We start from the raw sequence: 17110 nt of genomic DNA, 5'->3' as shown, positions 1-17110 counted from the left end.
TAGGTAAGGAGTAAAAATTTGCTGAGTGAGTGAGTAAATGAAAAGAATGGAAAGCAGGGCTTCAAGACTTCAAGGACTAGGTTGACTTGTGTCCTTCCCTAAGTTCATGTGCACTCAAAAGAACCTTTGAATGTGACCTTATTTGGAAATAAACTCTTTGCAGAGGTAATTAAGTTAAAACCAAGGTATAATGGATTAGTTTGGGCTCTAATCCAATGACTGGAGTCCTTCTGACCAGAGGGAAAGTTGGACAAACACACACTGGTGGAAACAGAGACTGGAGATGCCCTACAAGACAAGTGCTGGAAGCCACCAGGGGCTGGGAGTGGGGCATGGCCAGATCCTACAACAGGGCCCCCAAAAGACCGATGGCGTCGAAGATGGGCGGGAGCACTGGACAAGTGCTACCAGCCGCTAATTCCTCTGATGCTAATGGCCTAAGAGGCTGCACAGGGGCTGGCAGCACCCATCCATTAGCCAAGATCTGCTTCTCATTGGGCAAGCTCCCCGTCAATCACAACGAGCTTGGCGGAGAAGGGACGCGCCCACTATGACATCCGGGCATTTTATCTTTGCCCAGGAAAGGGGGCGGGACCGAGTGACACTATCTGCCTATCATTGGCTGAAGCTTTGAGCGACAATCCTCTCCCCCTATAGTTTGTAAAAAGATAGGAAGTGGCCGAAGCTGACAACTACTGACACGCAAGGGTCGCTCCCAGGGTTCGGAGGTTGGGGTTTTCTAGGTCAGAGCAAGAGACAGATTTTTATGCCCGAGTCTGAACCAAACACCCGAAACTCAGTCTTAATTTCCCTCTGTGTGGAGCTGGGGTCTAATCTCCAGGGTGGTTCTGTTTTGGAGGGCGGATTCTTTTAGAATTCCCCACGTCCCATAGCCCGGTTCTGTTAGCCGTGCAGGGATCGCACGGAGACGGGTGGACTCAGCATCTCGGAAGACGCTGTGCCTCTGCCCGAGGCCGACTCTTGATGGCCTCTCTCGCCCCTGTATTTCCTGTCTGGCAGGTTGGTGGCTGTCGCACCATGGTCTCAGTAAACGATGACGAAGACTTTTTAAAATCGTGGATATAATTTTTCTTTTCTTATTCCCCCCACACAAAAACAACCTAGACGTGGGCTGCCAAGACACAGTTGGCAAACAGGTGTTAAAAGAACATGAATGGAAGCGGCCTGTCATGCTTAGTTCTTTCTTCTCTCTCTCCTTTCCCTCCCTCGCTCCCTCCCTCCCTCCCTCCCTCCGTCCTTCTCCCCCCTCCTCCCCTTCCCTCCCCCAAGTATGGGTTTACATCATCTCCCAGATGTAACATTTCCCTACAGGAAAGTGATTTTTACTACAATGGAATTCCACGTAGCCATTGAAAGAGAAAAAAAGATACGTTTTTCCTCGGTCCTCATAAGAAGTTATTAACTGGGGCACACCAACTTGTGTATTTCACGTGTCCCTCTTGGGGGGAGACTGTCCAGCGTGTGCAGTTCTCAAAGGTGGCTTTGAATTCCAGCTCTGTACCATCTTCAACAAAGAGCAGTGAATTTTTAGATAAGCAAGAGGTCAAAGGAAAAGGACAGTTTCTATGGTTTGGCAACTTGGGGAGAGGCAGGTGCCCAGCAGACACAGCTTGCTCCTTTCCTGCGTGTCCAGCTTGTAAGGTCCAAAGCTGTCCTTAGAGTTAAGCTTTGTTCTCTGTGGTTGGGGGTGGAGCAGGAGACCTGTGTTTGCAAATCTATGTCCTGCTTTTAGGCAAATAGAGCTAGGGCAAGTACTCCATGTCCTGTACTGGAGTGGTGTTAAAATGTCCTCATACTGTACCAAACGTGTGTCTGTCTCAGCCTTGGCTGTACCCATCTGAGGGGTCTCCTGTTAGAAGAAGGGAGGAGGCATTTCCTGTTAGGCAGTGTGAAAAATGCATTCTCCGTTCTCAAGTGAATTAGAGAATTTCTGCCTGCGGTGACCAGTGGCCAAGAGAGGGAGCTCTCCACATAGCCAGCTGTTAACCTGATGCTGGACCTGGGAAGCTGTGAAGTCCCAGTCTGTAAACAGGTTGGAATGGATGTGCTTTGGTGTTAGGAAGAGACAGAGAAAAAAGGAGTAGCAGTCATATAACTCGTGATCTCAATATTACAAAATAATTGAGGTCCTCTAAACGGGTTGCTGTTCAGCCAGGCAACTGGGGATACTCATGAGGATCAAAGGAGTCATCTTTTGGTGGTGCCCTTTTTATCTGGGTGTGGTGAATTCACGGCTTAACACCTGCAAGTTTTAACGAAGTGTGAGAGCTTAGGAGTACATCATAAGGACCTATCCATTTTTCCATTACTTGATCCTCTGGTCCTTGGTTTTTCTATGTGTTTAACAAGACTCAGGTCTCCCAATTGGAAAGGGTTTGGGGTGGGTCCTCAAGACAGGGCTTTGTCCTAGAGGAAACAAACTCGTACCTACAGGTTAAAATTTTATTCAGCTGTTATACATAATGTTTAATCTTATTTCCGTATTCTAATTGTGGAGAAAACATCCTTTCTGTAGAGGTCTGAAAGCATTTCCCAGATGTAATCTCATAAGGACTCAATGTAGCCCACTTCTAGGGTCTACCCTTATGTGGCCAAGGGCAACAGACAGTCCCTTTTCCTATGTTAAACTAGTTTCCTGAAATATTTTAGCTAGTGGTTTTTAGAATATGGTTCATCTTTCCTGTCTTTCTTGTTGATTGAGACCTCCAGGCAGCACACAGTCTCCACCAAATTCCTAAAGTTTTATGCATCTGTTACTTTTTTTTTTGTGGGACTGGAGTTTGAACTCAGGCCTTCACACTTCCGTGCTCTACCTCTTGACTCACACCTCTAGCCCTTTTGCATTACTTTTGAGACAAAGGCAAAGCCATTATCACTCTATGGAGTCAGGTATACCCTGTCTGGGAATAATGTCATTTAGTAAAGCTCGAGCCACTTTTGAACGTTTTCTGTTTTTGTGGGATCTGCCTCCACCCAACAGGGGAAAGTATCAGAAAACCAGGAAGTATTTAAAGCTTCCAGCAGTCTTAGGCATTCCAGTCTTTAAAGGAATATGCCTGTAATATTGAGCCCCACAAGTTCTTGGCAGTTTTTCCATTTCAGATTGTTTACCTCATTTATTGCCTAGTGTAAGTCCTGGCCCTCTGAGGTATGGTCCAAAAAATTCAGTTAGCATCTTGCCCATGATGAGAACCCCAATGAATATAAACAATTATGGTAACCACACATTTCTCTGCTAATAAAACGACTCTGAGAATTTATTTCCCCAGGGGAAGAAGGGCCCAATTCTTGAGCTCTCTTTTCATCTACTTCTAAATATTCAGGGTAAAAAGGTGGTTAAATCTATGTCAGGGGGTGGGGCAAAAGCATGACTTTAAGTGTGGCCAGTTTAGCCACTTAACCAACTAGGTGATGACCTTGCTCTCCCTTTTGGTACCTAGGACAGTGTTGACATAAGGATCACCTCCAAGAGTCTGTGTATCTCTTTTCTGTTTGTTTGTTTTTGTTATTAATTTTGAGACAAGGTCTCACTCTTTAGCCCAGGCTGATCTCAGATTCCTGATCTTCTTACCTCAGCCTCTTGAGTGAAGTTTGTGTATGTCTTGTTTTATGTCCTTACTGTTGGAGGTCAGGAGTCCTCTCTCTTCCCATATGTGCGATGACAATGAGTCAGTGTAAATATTAACATTCTTCCCTCCTAGAAGCTCCAAGCCTTGAGTGAAAGCTATTAATTCAGCCTTTGGAGCAGATGCACCTGTCAGGAGGGGTTGGGCTTCCTGTATAGTCACTGTCACACATCCAGCATGGTGCTTTCCATGTCCCGAAGCTCTTCCATCTGCAGTTTCCAGTCTGCATTCGAGTGCTTGGTCCATTAAATTGGCTGTGCTGGAGGACACAGCAGCTAGAACCTCCATATAATCGTGGTATGGAGCAGAGACTCAAAACCTAGAGGCAGCATAGGCACTATACGTGGTTGCGTTTAAAGTTGATGGTCGTTGGAGGGTTGCATGGTGTCATTTGATAAGACACCCTGACATTCATATAACTTCTTAGAGGTTAGCCAATTATCTGTCCGTTTATTCCAGGAAGGTTAGGACCTGATGTAACACAGACACAGTAGTTGGCTGTCCAAGTGTAAAATTTTCAGCTTCCTTTAGCAAATTTCAAGTGATTGCTGCTGTTACCAATCAGCGGGATGGCCCTTTTCCTCTACTGGAGGATAGGTGTGGGGAAGCTCTTTCAGTGCTAGCAATCCCAGGCCCTTGAGTGCTCAAGGCCTAGGGGCTGGATCAGCAGACCCAGAAATTTGCAGCTCTAAGGCCTGAGAGCTAGGGGCCTACCACTCCAGGCTCTAGAAGCTAGAGACTTGTGGCTCTAGGCACTAATGTCAGAGGCTTATTGCTCTGAGCTTTAACCACCAATGGCCCTGGCTCTTGGCAGCTACTGTAATCCTCAACTTTCAGAAGCAGTGAGCAGAAACAGCAGCAGACAGCAGCAAGCAGCAGCAGGCAGTGCCCGCTGGTATTACAGCTCTGGAACAGGCCTTGGGTGCTGGGACTCTCAGCCCTGCAGCAGGAAGTGCCAACTCTTGGGCCAAGGATGTCTAGGCCCCTTGATCTTAAAGTCTGGCAGCGCCTTAGAATTCTTCCAGCAACCGGGGCCTGCAATTTCTCTTCTCTGGCTCGTAACAGACTTCTTTCTTTCTTCAGTCTTCATTCTCACCTGCTTCCCTGTCCCTGACCTTGCTGCAATTAGAACCCCAGGTAAACAACTTGTTTCTTTCAGGACTGGAGGTATGGCTCAAGTGATAAGAGTGCAAAGACCCGAGTTCAAACCCCAATACTATCCCCTCCAAGATAAATACCCCCCCAAAAAAATCCCAAAACTTATTCCTTTCAAATTCGTGCCTTACAGGAAGATAGCTTATAAAACTGCACTTGGTGAGGTGGTTAAGAGTCCGCATGGCATTTTCCAAGTAGCGTTCAATGGACAAAGTTCAGTGGACAAACTTTGAACTTTTATTTGCTTTTGAGTGGAATGAAAAAGAAGGCATGCTTAAAATCAAGTGTAGTAAACCATCTTCATTCTGCAGGTGAGGTGATAGGAGAGCAGAAGCATTAGCACTGTAGGTAATTTCTTTCTGAGCCTGTAAATCAATGAGTAATTGATATTCTTCAGGTCAGGGTTTCTTTACTGGTAGAATACAGTCAGGTGGCTAGGGCGTGGCTCCAGTGGTAGAGCACCTGCTTTAAAAAATTAGAGTATTCTAAGGTTTCTGGCAAGAATAGATAAAGTTGTACTTTTAAAACTTTTAGGTTGGGTATGGTGGTACATGGCTGTAATACCAGCACTTGGGAAGTCTGAGGCCAGCTTGGACTGCATAGTGAGACTCTGTCTCAGCAAATGAAAATGAAACAAAATGAAAACCTTTTGGAATAAAGTTGAATTTCTTTAAGTGTGCCCCATCATATGGGGTAATTTTTTTTTTTTTTTGTGGTACTGGGGTTTGAACTCAGAGCTTTGTGTTTGCTTGGCAGGCACTCTACCACTAGAGCCATGAAATAGAGCCATGTTCTTGGGACTTTCATGCTTTAGTTATTTTTCAGATAGGGTCTCATGTTTTTGTCTGGGGCTGGCATCAGACGTCAATCTTACCTATGCCTCCTGAACAGCTAGAATCACAGGCATGAACCACCATGCCTGGTTTATTGATTGAGATGGGTTCTCACTAAGTTTTTGCCTGGGCTGGCCTCAGACTGCAATCCTACTGACTCTGCACCTCCAGAGTATCTGGGATTACAGGTGTGAGCTACTGCACACTAGAGGGTGTTTTTTAAGCAGGGAGTTAATGCACTTTTTAAAAGAGGGCCTTCATAGGCAGGGCATTTAAGCTTTGCCTGGAGTCCCATCAGCCCGTGCTGCTTGATTAGCAAGCTGGTATCTTTCAGGGGGTGTTGACTACTCTCCAATGGCTTCTCCTGGATCAACATCAGCTGGACTTGAAGGGTCTGCTTGAGTACCACTTGTACTTGCATTCACTGTTTTTCTGAGGAAAAGATCACCTGAGCATTTAGTTAACCCAGCAAGTCCCTTCTGGGAGGAACTGGGCATTTGGGCACATCCAGAAAGCTGCAGGATAAGCTGCCTTCCAGAGGCTGCAGGGAAGCCCATTCTGGGCTTCTTCCCTACTCCTGTACGGGCATAGTCCAATTAGAGTTTTTGGTAATTTTTTCTTTTTTTGGTGGCACTGGGGTTTGAACTCAAGACTTCATGCTTGCTAGGCAGGTGCTCCTACCACTTGAGCCACTCTACCAGCCCTTTTCAATTAGACTTTTTTTTGTTAGAAACAAATATACGGTCCCAGGATGAACAAGAAGGTTTATAGATTTGTTCCTCGCTCCCATGGGGAGAGAATGATTGAACCTGAAATGGTCGTAGGAGCCCCTGGGCCTCCTCAGTCCTCAGTGAATATGTCATCATTGACTTCTTCCATTCAATGCTTTGGCTCTTTTCTGAGCTGATGATTTAATTCAAGAGTTTGGGGTTGTTCCTTCCATGTCCATTTTCATACAGTATAGGTACAGTCCTTTTTCCTTTTCAGTAGGGCCTCTGGCGCTAGGTTCCTAGCCTTGAATATTTTGGATGAAGATGGTGGACTTTTTGGCCTTTAAAAAAAGTTTTTTGGTCAATTCAGACCTTGTAGACTATGTCCACCAACTGGGAGAGATTCATCTCCATGGCTTCTTCAATTTTTTGAAATTTGTGCCCGATGTCAGGAGTACTTTTTCCAATAAAGGACATATCAACTATCCATACTTGAAGGACCTCTGGATCCTGTAAGTCTGAAGCATTCTTTCCAGCCAGGTCAAGGGGTCCTCCGTGGCCCCCTGCTCTGACTATTGTGTTTTGTATAGGCTCTTTGGCTTGGGTCTCTCCACTAGAGTCTTCACAGAACACAGTAGTGTTCAGTCAGATCCTGTAGTTTTCATTTGGATTCCAGTTTTGTTCCGCCAGCAGTATGGCTCCTGCTAGATCTGGAGTGTTTTGGGTTCAGCCTGGTGAAGGATCTGAGAGTCCTCTTTAGACTTACTTTAGAAGAGAGGCCTCATATCAGCAGTTACCATTATATTAAGCAAAGCCCAAGTGGGATGGCGGATGGCAAAGATGCTAGACAAGAACTCTACCATCTTCTGAGCGTCATCCTTTGTAGGCGGGCTGCAGTTTTTACAGTTTAGCAGATCAGAAGTGGAAAAGGGGTGGGGGGTCCGGAAACAGCCGGTTGGCTGACCTTTAGCCTTCTTTAGGGTATTATCTTTTTGGGCAGTTCTCTGTCTCTCTGGGGTGGATGCCCTGGTGTAATCTAGTTGCCCTGGTGGGCCTTAAAGAGGGAGACCACTTCAGACTCAGCATCATTTGGGGAGGGGCTATTTCACCCATGCTCTGGCAGCTCTGCAGACTGGAGGAAGGGCTGGCTGAGGCATAGCTGAGGGGAGTGATGACCTGTTGGGATCAGGGGACCCTTGGGACTTAAAGCAGTTGACAACATTCCATCCTCTTTAACATTTCCACTGTTTGGCGCCAAGGTCAGTCCCTTCTTTAGAAGGGTCCTGATTATGTAAAGGCATTTTGTTCCATTTTCCAGAGGTTGACAAAACAATTCCACTTGCAAAATGGTAGAATAGGTGAGTGACTCATTTGAACCTAATACATAGAGAGGCTGTGCTGTGTAACAGTAATAAATCATATTTTTCTTAGCCATTGGTTCATGGTAATAAGTAGGTAAGCCAGTAAATTTCTCCCTAGGGGGTTTTCTGATGGAATGGACTTAGTATTTCCTATAGTTGCAAATTACAACAGAGATCTCCCAAACATCCTGTTCTTCTGGGCGTCTTATAGCTCTTCTTGCTAGCCAATACCATAAGTTCTACAAATTTCAAATTTCTCCATCAAACAAATGGTCTATGCCCCAAATAGCCCAAAAGAGCAAGGTTCAATGTGTACCATCAGAGAGGACTTATCAGAGATCTCAACCTAAGGGCCTAGGAATTGAAAAAAACAATAAAACAAAACAACTTGTCCCTCTGCTTCATCAAATGGTGATTTTAAAAAAGCACCTATAATTCCAGGTACAAGGGAGGCATAGGTAGCGGGATCCTGGACTGAGGTCAGCCCTGGGCAAAAACACAAGACCCTATTTGAGAAACAGCTAAAGCAGAAAGGGCTGGGGCGTAATTCAAGTAGTAGAGTGCCTGCCTAGCAAGCATGAAGCCTTGAGTTCAAACCCCAGTTCTGGGGGAAAAAAAAAAAAGCAGCTGACACTGTCCTGAAATGGAAAGAAAAGGAAGGTCCCTGAACTGAAAATGGTTTCAGTATCTGCAAGGGATCCTCCTCTCCTCCTGCCTTAACTGCTGTCAGGGCATGACCTTCTGTCTGACTGGCCAAGTCTGCTGCCAGGATTCCAACAGACCAGGCACATCTATTTATCCCGAGTGAAAACCTGATGGAAAAAGTGCTGGCGAAGTAGGGAAGGAGTTTCTTCTTGGTGTCAGATAGTCACACTGGGAAGACAGGCCTGAGGGACATCTTTGGGTATCAGCAATACCTTTGGGGTTATATAGCAAAAGAACAAAGGCAAGACTGCATAGGTAGCAGTAGTGGTTAGGTAACGATATGGTTGATCCTAGGACTGGCCGCACAGTCTTACCCGAGGCTAGGAACTTGCCACTGCTTGATGGGCAGTTTTGATTTCCATCATGGGATGTTTATCTATCAGACCTGTGATCCTAGAACTTAGGGTAAACCGAGGGAAAGAATAACTCAGAAAAGAAAGGGATAAATGGAGTCTCTTAGGTCAGTGAATCAAGGCCTTCAAATATAGAAGATAATGGGTTTTTTTGTTTGTTTGTTTGTTTTGCAGTCCTGGGGCTTGAACTCAGGGCCTACACCTTGAGCCACTCCACCAGCCCTATATTTGTGATGGATTTTTTTGAGATAGGGTCTCCAGAACTATTTTCCTGGGCGATCCTCCTGACTCTGCCTTGTGAGTAACTAGGATTATAGGCGTGAGCCACTGGTGCCCTGCTCTTTTGTTTTTTATTAAAAAAAAAAAAAAAGGTTATCTGGCTGGGTGCCAGTGGCTCACACCTGTTATCTTAGCTACTTGGCAGGCTGAGATCAGGAGAATCGTGGTTCCAGGCCAGCCCAGGCAAACGTTTGTGAGACACAATCTCAGTGAAAAAAATCTGGGTGTGGTGGTGCACGCCTGTCATCCTAGTGATGGTGGGAAGCATAAGATAGGAGAATTGCTGTCCAGTGCACTCTGGGTAAAAAGCGAGACTATCTCAAAAATAACCAGATCAAAAAGGGCTGGGGGTTTGGCTCAAGCAATAAAGCAAACATGAAGCCCTGAGTTCAAACCCCAGTGAGGAGGAGGAGGAGGAGAAAAGAAAAAGCTCTTCGTAGGTTGGAAACTGTGACAGGGGACCTACATGGCACAGATCCTCCTGCAGAAGTGAGAAGTTCCATTCCCATTAATGTGACTTTAAACAGCACCGTTTCTGATAGGCTATGGTTTCAAACCCCACAAGGAACAGAAAAAACAATTTAGGGAAGAGAATTCATGGAAAGGTTTTACCTAGTTTTAGGATGATCTTGCTGAACTACGTGAAAGGTTATAGAAAATTTTAATGCACTTTAGCTGTGATGCATATAACATGGTTTCCATTTTGGGCTTGCTAAATAGTTTGCAACTTTGGTTCTAATTTCTTTTGAGCAGGGGGTTGATTCTCTGCTAGTCTCCCAGACTTCCTTTACTTTTAGTAAAATCTTTCCTTCTGTAGTTAAACCCTCTTCCCAGTAGGGGGAGATTTTGGCCATTAGTCATTCCATCAGCACACAAACCTGATGTAAACTTACTTATCTTTAAACAAGACAAAACTTCTTTCCTGAGGCCACAACTTCCTTCTTACATTTGTCTGTTCTGTTTTATGGCTACGCTCTCAATTTCTTATTATCAAAAACATGTAACATAAAGAGAGGAAGTAAGAGAAAGTCAGATCCACCCATCATCACCCATCACCTAGCTTCAGCATTTACCAGTTCATAGCCAATTTTATTTCCTCTCTACCCTCCCTCCATCTTCCACATTATTTTAAAGCAAACCCTAGATATCATTTTACCAATAAGAAAAAGTAACCCTTTGAACTAACACACCTAAAACTATCTTAATTTTCTACTTGCCAGGTGTACATTACTTATGCCATCTGTTAGAAGTGCTGTTCCCAAACGGTGATCAAAGAAACACTCAGGAGTTGTTTAGCAAAGCAAAAAGAAAAGTTTTACTTCTGCAGAAGGGTGCAGCCACAGACCATAGTCTGATAGGCAGAACACACCTGGGTGGGAAGTCCACGGAGGTTATATTCCTGATTGAATTCCATGCCCCCATGAGGACTGGTCCTGCTTGGGCTCCCAACACTCCGTGGCTAGCTAGTATTTGGCATAAGGGCAAAGTTTTCCCATGCAGTGACATTTTACAGTTTAATGAGACAGTGATTGCTCATGGTTTACAGCTCAGTGAGGAGTGATTTCGCAAGGTCCCTGCACAGGGGATGGGGGCTGGCATTTACCCAAGGTTTTAGGAATATGAAGCTCAAAACAAAAGATGATAGTGATTTGATTAGGCTGTAGAAAAGACAGAGCAAGCAGTTTGAGATCAGGGCATCTGGCGATAAACAGTGCTTTGTTTGACCAAGAACCTTGCAAGGCCAAGCAACGTTTCACAAAGCATGTAGGCAGCAATTGGGGAGGGAGGCTGGCATCTTCACGATGAGAGATTTACATTAACTCCTTTGACAGAAGGGACCTCACTGTAGTTAATTCTCACACATCTTAAACTTTTCTTGACTCTAAAATTGTCTGGCTCTTGTGTAGTCGGGCCCTCCATGAGAATCAACTTGTGTCCCAGCCCCTGTCCAGACACAAGACCCAGTTCCTTGACTACCCCTAGCAACAGACGATGGACAAGCTACAATGAGAAAATTCCCCCACATCTTACCAAGTCCTTCCTCTCCTATAAAACCCCTAGTCTGTAACTAGCAGTGGGCTAGTAACAGCAGTGGGCGTCTGCACAGTTTTCTTCTGAATAAACCTGTGCTGGCATGGAGCCATCTCTTTGTCTGTCTCTCTCTGCTTTTCAGTCTAACACTATTATCACTTAGTAAGGAGTCAATGTTTATATTTTCCTGATTGTCTCATTAACTGTCTTTTTATAGTTGGTCTGTTGAGTTTGGAGTCTGATCAGGACCCATGCATTGCATTGGAGTCTCTCTTTTTGGTGTGACTGAGGTTTGAACTCAGAGCTTTGCACTTGCGAAACAGGCACTCTGCCTCTTGAGCTACTGCTCCAGTCCATTTTGCTCTGGTTATTTTGGAGGAGGGGTCTCCAGAACCCTCAAATCATGATCCTTCTGATCTCAGCCTCCCCACAGTCATGAGCCACCGATACCTAACTTGAGTCTCTTTAATGTATGCCAGTCTGGCCCTTCTCTTCTCATTTGTAGAAACAAACAAAACAAGCCAAATCATCTTCAAGTAGAGTTGCTCTCGTTTTGATTTGACTCAGTGGGTTTTAGCATTCCATGGTACACTGTTCCTCTGCTCTCTCTTTCCTGTAAACCGTGACTGGGAAGCTTGGTCAGATGGTTTTGAGTTTTTGTGAATAAGAGGCAGAGCCGGTGTTACTTATCCCATCATTCCATAAGGCCATGATGTCTGCTTGTCTTTCATTTTGGTATTAAACTTAACCATTAGGTTCAGGCATTGTCAGACTGATTCTTTTATTGTAAAATTCCTTTTTTCCTTTTTACCTAACCCTTCCGGCGGGTTTTTAAAAGCTCCCGATCCCCACAGGGTCTTGTTGTGTAGCCCAGCTGTAGCCACTTTAAGCGTACATGATTCAGGAGCACTGAGCACATTTACAATGGTGGTATTTTGTTTTGTTTTTTCCTTTTTGAGACAGGGTCCTGTTATGCCCCACAGTCTGCCATTGAATTTGTGGTTCTCCGGCCTCAGCCTCTGGAGTGCTGAGATTACAGGAGTGCACCACCATACCCATCCATAATATTGTAGAACCATCACCACTTTCCATTTCCAGAACTTTTCATCATTCCAAATAGAAACTCTGTGATCATTTAAAGAACAAGTCCATTCCCACCTATCCCCGGCCCCTGGTAATCTCTGTTTTGCTTTCTGTCTCTATGAATTTGTCTGGTCTAGGAGGGTTTTTCTTTTTTTTAGCAGTTTTTAATGATTATCATCAAGATCCTTTATCCTACTAGGAATTGCTAAATGGGTTCTTGTTGTGGGTTCTGTTTTGTTCTTGGTCTTTATTTCTTGAAAATGTTATTTTGGATTTGTGGAGTTTTAGCATACCCAAGAGCTTCTAACATACTATGACCATTATTCTTTTTGATGCTCAAATTATCTTATCCCATGTTTGGCACTAACAACCCTTCAGATCAACTTCTCTGCCCTTTGACACAAACCTAAGCATTTCTTATATATCTTTGGTTTCTAATGTAATCGGAAGTTTCAGACTCACCTTTCACATTTCCTGCTTTAGACCTGGAAGCAGCCATCACCTCAAGGAATCTGTTTCCTTTTCATGGGAACCGATCTTTAGAAACCATAATAGGGTTGCTGGGGTGCTCATTGTTACTAGATTGCCATACTTCTGTAGCCTTTTCCAACAGATAATGCTAGGAAATAACACATTTTTACAAACAGAAAAATATATTTCCTTACTTCCAGTTCAAATAAGATCATAGAATTTTAACTTAACTTTTCTGATTTTATATTTTTGTGTGTTTTTTCTATGCTGAAAACCTTGCTTCTTCAAAGCATAAAACTTTTTTATATACCTTATATCCACTTCTTTCCCTTCCCTTCCAGCCTCAAGGCTTTAAATTCCACCAGAATTACCTTGAAAAGTTCACCAATGGCCTTCATTTGGCCAAATTCAGTGGTCAGCTCTCAATCCTCATCTTGTTTAACCCATCAACATTGTTTGACAAATTGATTACTCCCCCCTCTTGAAACATTTTATTTTTTGGTGGGACTGTGGTTTGAACTCAGGGCTTCACACTTGCAAAGCAGGTGCTATAACACTTGAGCCACATCTCTAGACTGTTTTGTTCTGGTTATTTTGGAGATGGGAGTCTCACAAACCATTTGCCTGGGATGGCCTCTAACTGGGATCCTCCTAATCTCAGCTTCCCAAGTCGCTAGGATTAGAGTGAGCCACCAGCACCTGTCTAGTAGCTTTTTGGAGTACATTTCATAGGGTTTATGCTGATCCTTTTATCTTTCTTTCCAATCTGTCTTTTACTGTTTTTTCTTGCATTATTACATTTGCTAGGACACCGACTCCCAGAACAATGGCAAATAGAAGAGGGAAGAATGAATGCACTTACTTTGTTTCTACCTTTTGGGGAAGGCACTTTTTTTTTTTTTTTAACCATTTATGTAAGAGTTAGCTGTAGATTTTTAATAAATGTGCTTTATCTGATGAGGACATTTCTTTTTAATCCTAGTTTGATATTTAGTCATAAATGAATATGAAATTTAAAATTATATATATGGTTTTTCTTCTTAATTTTTATGTTAAGATGTTGAATTATAATGATTGATTTTCTTTTCTTTCTTTTTTTTTTTTTGAGGTGCAAACGGACAGTTTTATTAGGAAAGGAAAGCAAAACAGGAGAAAAAGCAGAGGAGGGACTGGAGGAAAAGGCAAGTTTGAATTCCTGGGATAAATGTCACTTATTTTTTATATTGCTGGGTTTGATTCTAATAGTGATTTTGATGAAGTTAATATTTTAATTTGTGTTTGCAATGTCTTTGGTTTGTTTTTAGGTATTTTTCTTTCTGGCTGCTTGTGTTTGGTGAAGATTTCTTTTTTATTTCTCTTTCTTAATATATGTTATGCCTCTTGTACCCTAGAGTCATGTCTTCATCACATCTTTTATTATTTCTAACACTATCTTTGATGTACTGGGATTTGAACTCAGGGTCTCCTGCTTGTCAGGCAGGAACTCTACCACTTGAGTCAATTCCACCCTTTTTGTGATTTTTTTTTTCTTCTTCAAGATATGGTCTCCTGAACTATTTTCCCTGTCTGGCTTTGAATCTCGGTATTCCAGATCTCTGCCTCCTGAGTAACTACAATTAGAGATATGAGCCACCAGCTCCTGGCAGTGTGACAATTTTTTAGAGTTGGTTGTTTACTTTTGGTATTGTACTTTTTAATTCCTTTTACCATTTCATATGTGTGTAACTTATATTCTGCATCTGATTACTCCAGTATCTAAAATCCTAGCTACTGATAAGGTCCGCCATGTTTATCTTGGTGTAATGGAGTCCTGGGAGTAAGTTGGAGGTGATTCTTCCAAGGGAAGATTTGCTGTAGCAGTGAGTTTTGCTGTGTGTGGCCAATCTCCTAGTGTCTCAGTTCAATGTGAGAGTGTCACCTTCATTTCTCACCTTCCCCCTCAATTGCTGGCCCAGTGTTTCTTCTGTCTATAGATGGCAGTCCTGATATTGATATTTGCTTTCAAAGCAGCTGCGTTTTGTGAGTACCAAATGCTCTCTAGTTCTAGTTCTTTGGTTGTAGGAGAAGGGTGGGCACGATGGGGATGAAGATGGCCCTTACTGTGAGCCAGCTCAGCAATGTACCAAAAAGATTTTTATTACCCAGGAAGCAGGTGTTTTTTTTTTTTTTTCTGTACTGGGGTTTGAACTCAGGGCCTACACCTTAAGCCACTCCACCAGCCCTTTTTTGTGATGGTTTTTTCCAGATGGGATCTTGTACACTATTTACGATCCTCCTGATCTCTGCCTCGAGTAGCTAGGATTACAGGCATGAGCCACCAGTGCCTGGAAGGTGTTTTCTTGTAGGAGGGTCGTAAGATAGTTAATTTACCATACTGTCAATAAAGGAAGTACGATACTTTTCATTTCCTTTGCTGTTATGTGTTTTAAATTTTGAAACACTTTCCTACTTACAGATAAGTTGTAAGACCAGTGCAAAGAACTCCCATGCTCACTTCATCTAAATCCCCCAATATTGACATTTTACCATGTGTGTTCTTTTTTCCTGACCCATTTTCCCTGAATCATGTGTAAATTAAATTGCAAACATGATGTCCCCTCATTCCTAAATACGTCAGTCTTGCATTTACCAAGAACAAGTCTTACATAATAGAATTATTTTTTTTAATTGAGTAAGTAACATTAGCACAATACAATTATCTGTTTGACAGGCCTGATTGATATTTTACCAATTGTTGTGGTTTGGGTCTGTACTGTCGTCCAAAGGCTCGTGTGTTGAAGGCTTGGTTCCCAGCTGATGGGCTGTTGGGAGATGATGGAACCTTTAGGAGGTGGGGCATTGTTAGAAAAAGTAGGTTATTGGGGGCCTGCCTCCTTCCTCGCTAGCTCTCTGCTGCTGGCCATCATGAGGTGAGCAGTTTTGCTCCACCACATGCCCTCACCATGATGTTCTGCCTCATCATAGCTCAGAAACGACAGAGCCAAGTGACCATGTGCTGAAACCTCTGATGTTGTCAGTCAAAATTAATCTTTCCTCCTTTAAATTGATTTTCTCAGGTATTTTGTCACAGTGATGGAAATCTAACACACCAATTGTCCAAATAATCATTCATACAAATAATGAAAATCTTGTCCAGGGTCCATTTCAAGATCATGCACTTAGTGTCGTTTCTCTTGGTCTCTTTTCATCTTGAGCACTTTTCAGTCTGTTCTGTCTTTGTGTTTCATGACTTACTGATTTTTTTTTTAAGAGAATAGACCTGTTTTGTAGACTATTCAATTTGTATTTGTTTATGTTTGATTGAAAACTGAAGTTGTTATAACTTTCAATAGGAATATGGTAAGATGATATTGAGTCCTTCTCTCTCTCTCTCTCTCTATCTCTCTTTTGGTGGTACTATTTTTGCTTTTTTCAGGGCATCATGATTGTTATGCTGGTGCTCTACCACTTAAGCCATTCTGCCAGCCCTTCTGCCTTTCTCAAAGATAAATGACATTGGTCATTCCTAAATGGTATTTAGGAACCCAAGATGTGGGCATTGCATTCTCTCATTATGACTGGAGTGCCCTGGCTTCTAGACTATCAGTTGACAGACCTAGGGAATATATGCATATGTGTATATATATATATACATACAGACATATAAATATCTCCACACATGTAAGTCTATCTATCTAAAACCACAAGTTCATACTGCTCCCATTCTCATCCAACCAGAGGGTTCATTGCCCTGTTCCTTATTTGTAACTTTCTTTTCCAACAATAAGAAACCGAACTCCCGTTGTTCTTATCATATTTAGTTATTTATTTAATCTTATAACACACTGGCAGTGGTTTCTTTCTTTTTATTTTTTTTAATATGGAACGCTACATGAATTTGTGTGTCATCCTTGCAGAGGGGCCATGCTAATCTTCTCTGTATTGTTCCAATTTTAGTATGTGTGCTGCTGAAGCGAGCACCAGTAGTTTCTTTATTATCAAATCATAGCACTGTAAAAAACAAATCACAAACCTTCCCACCAACTAGAGTTACGTGTTCTTTTTGTCTTTATTCTGAGGACATATGGTTGAAATAATAGTGTTGCTTTTTCTGTGTGGCTGTAAATAGGTAAGTGCATTTGTTTCTCTTTGCATTCCATTCAGGATCCCCCCTATTGATTTCATTATTGTTTTTGCATATAAAGTACAAAAGAGAAACTGCAAAAAGGTGTGCTGAGAGTAGTGCTTCTTCTCCTGCAGCCTTTTGTACCCCTCATCCCTTCTTATTCCTCCTTACCCTCCAATCTCACTAGGTTTGGATGTATCTTTTCTTTGTATTTCTTTTTGCAAAGATAAGGGGTACTTTAAATTTCTTCTTTCCATACGTGCAAGTTGAAAGGTCAAAATCTGAAATGCTGTAAAACCCACAACTCTTTGAGCACAAGTATGATGCCACAGGAGAAAATTCCATGTCTGACTTCATGTGATAAGTCTTAATCAAAA

At 42.8% G+C, this 17110-nt stretch overlaps 1 non-coding gene across 1 annotated transcript; it reads right to left on the bottom strand.

Annotated features, from left to right (window-relative positions):
* Nucleotides 1-16481: 16481 nt before the first annotated feature.
* LOC141414281 (U6 spliceosomal RNA) lies at nucleotides 16482-16588 on the bottom strand. The gene has a single exon (XR_012439343.1). It is a non-coding gene; the product is annotated as a U6 spliceosomal RNA (small nuclear RNA).
* Between the last annotated feature and the right edge of the window lie 522 nt (nucleotides 16589-17110).

The sequence above is a fragment of the Castor canadensis genome, chromosome 11 (assembly GCF_047511655.1).
Source record: "Castor canadensis chromosome 11, mCasCan1.hap1v2, whole genome shotgun sequence".
Lineage (NCBI taxonomy): Eukaryota > Metazoa > Chordata > Mammalia > Rodentia > Castoridae > Castor > Castor canadensis.
This window is presented reverse-complemented; position numbering and strand designations above follow the sequence as displayed.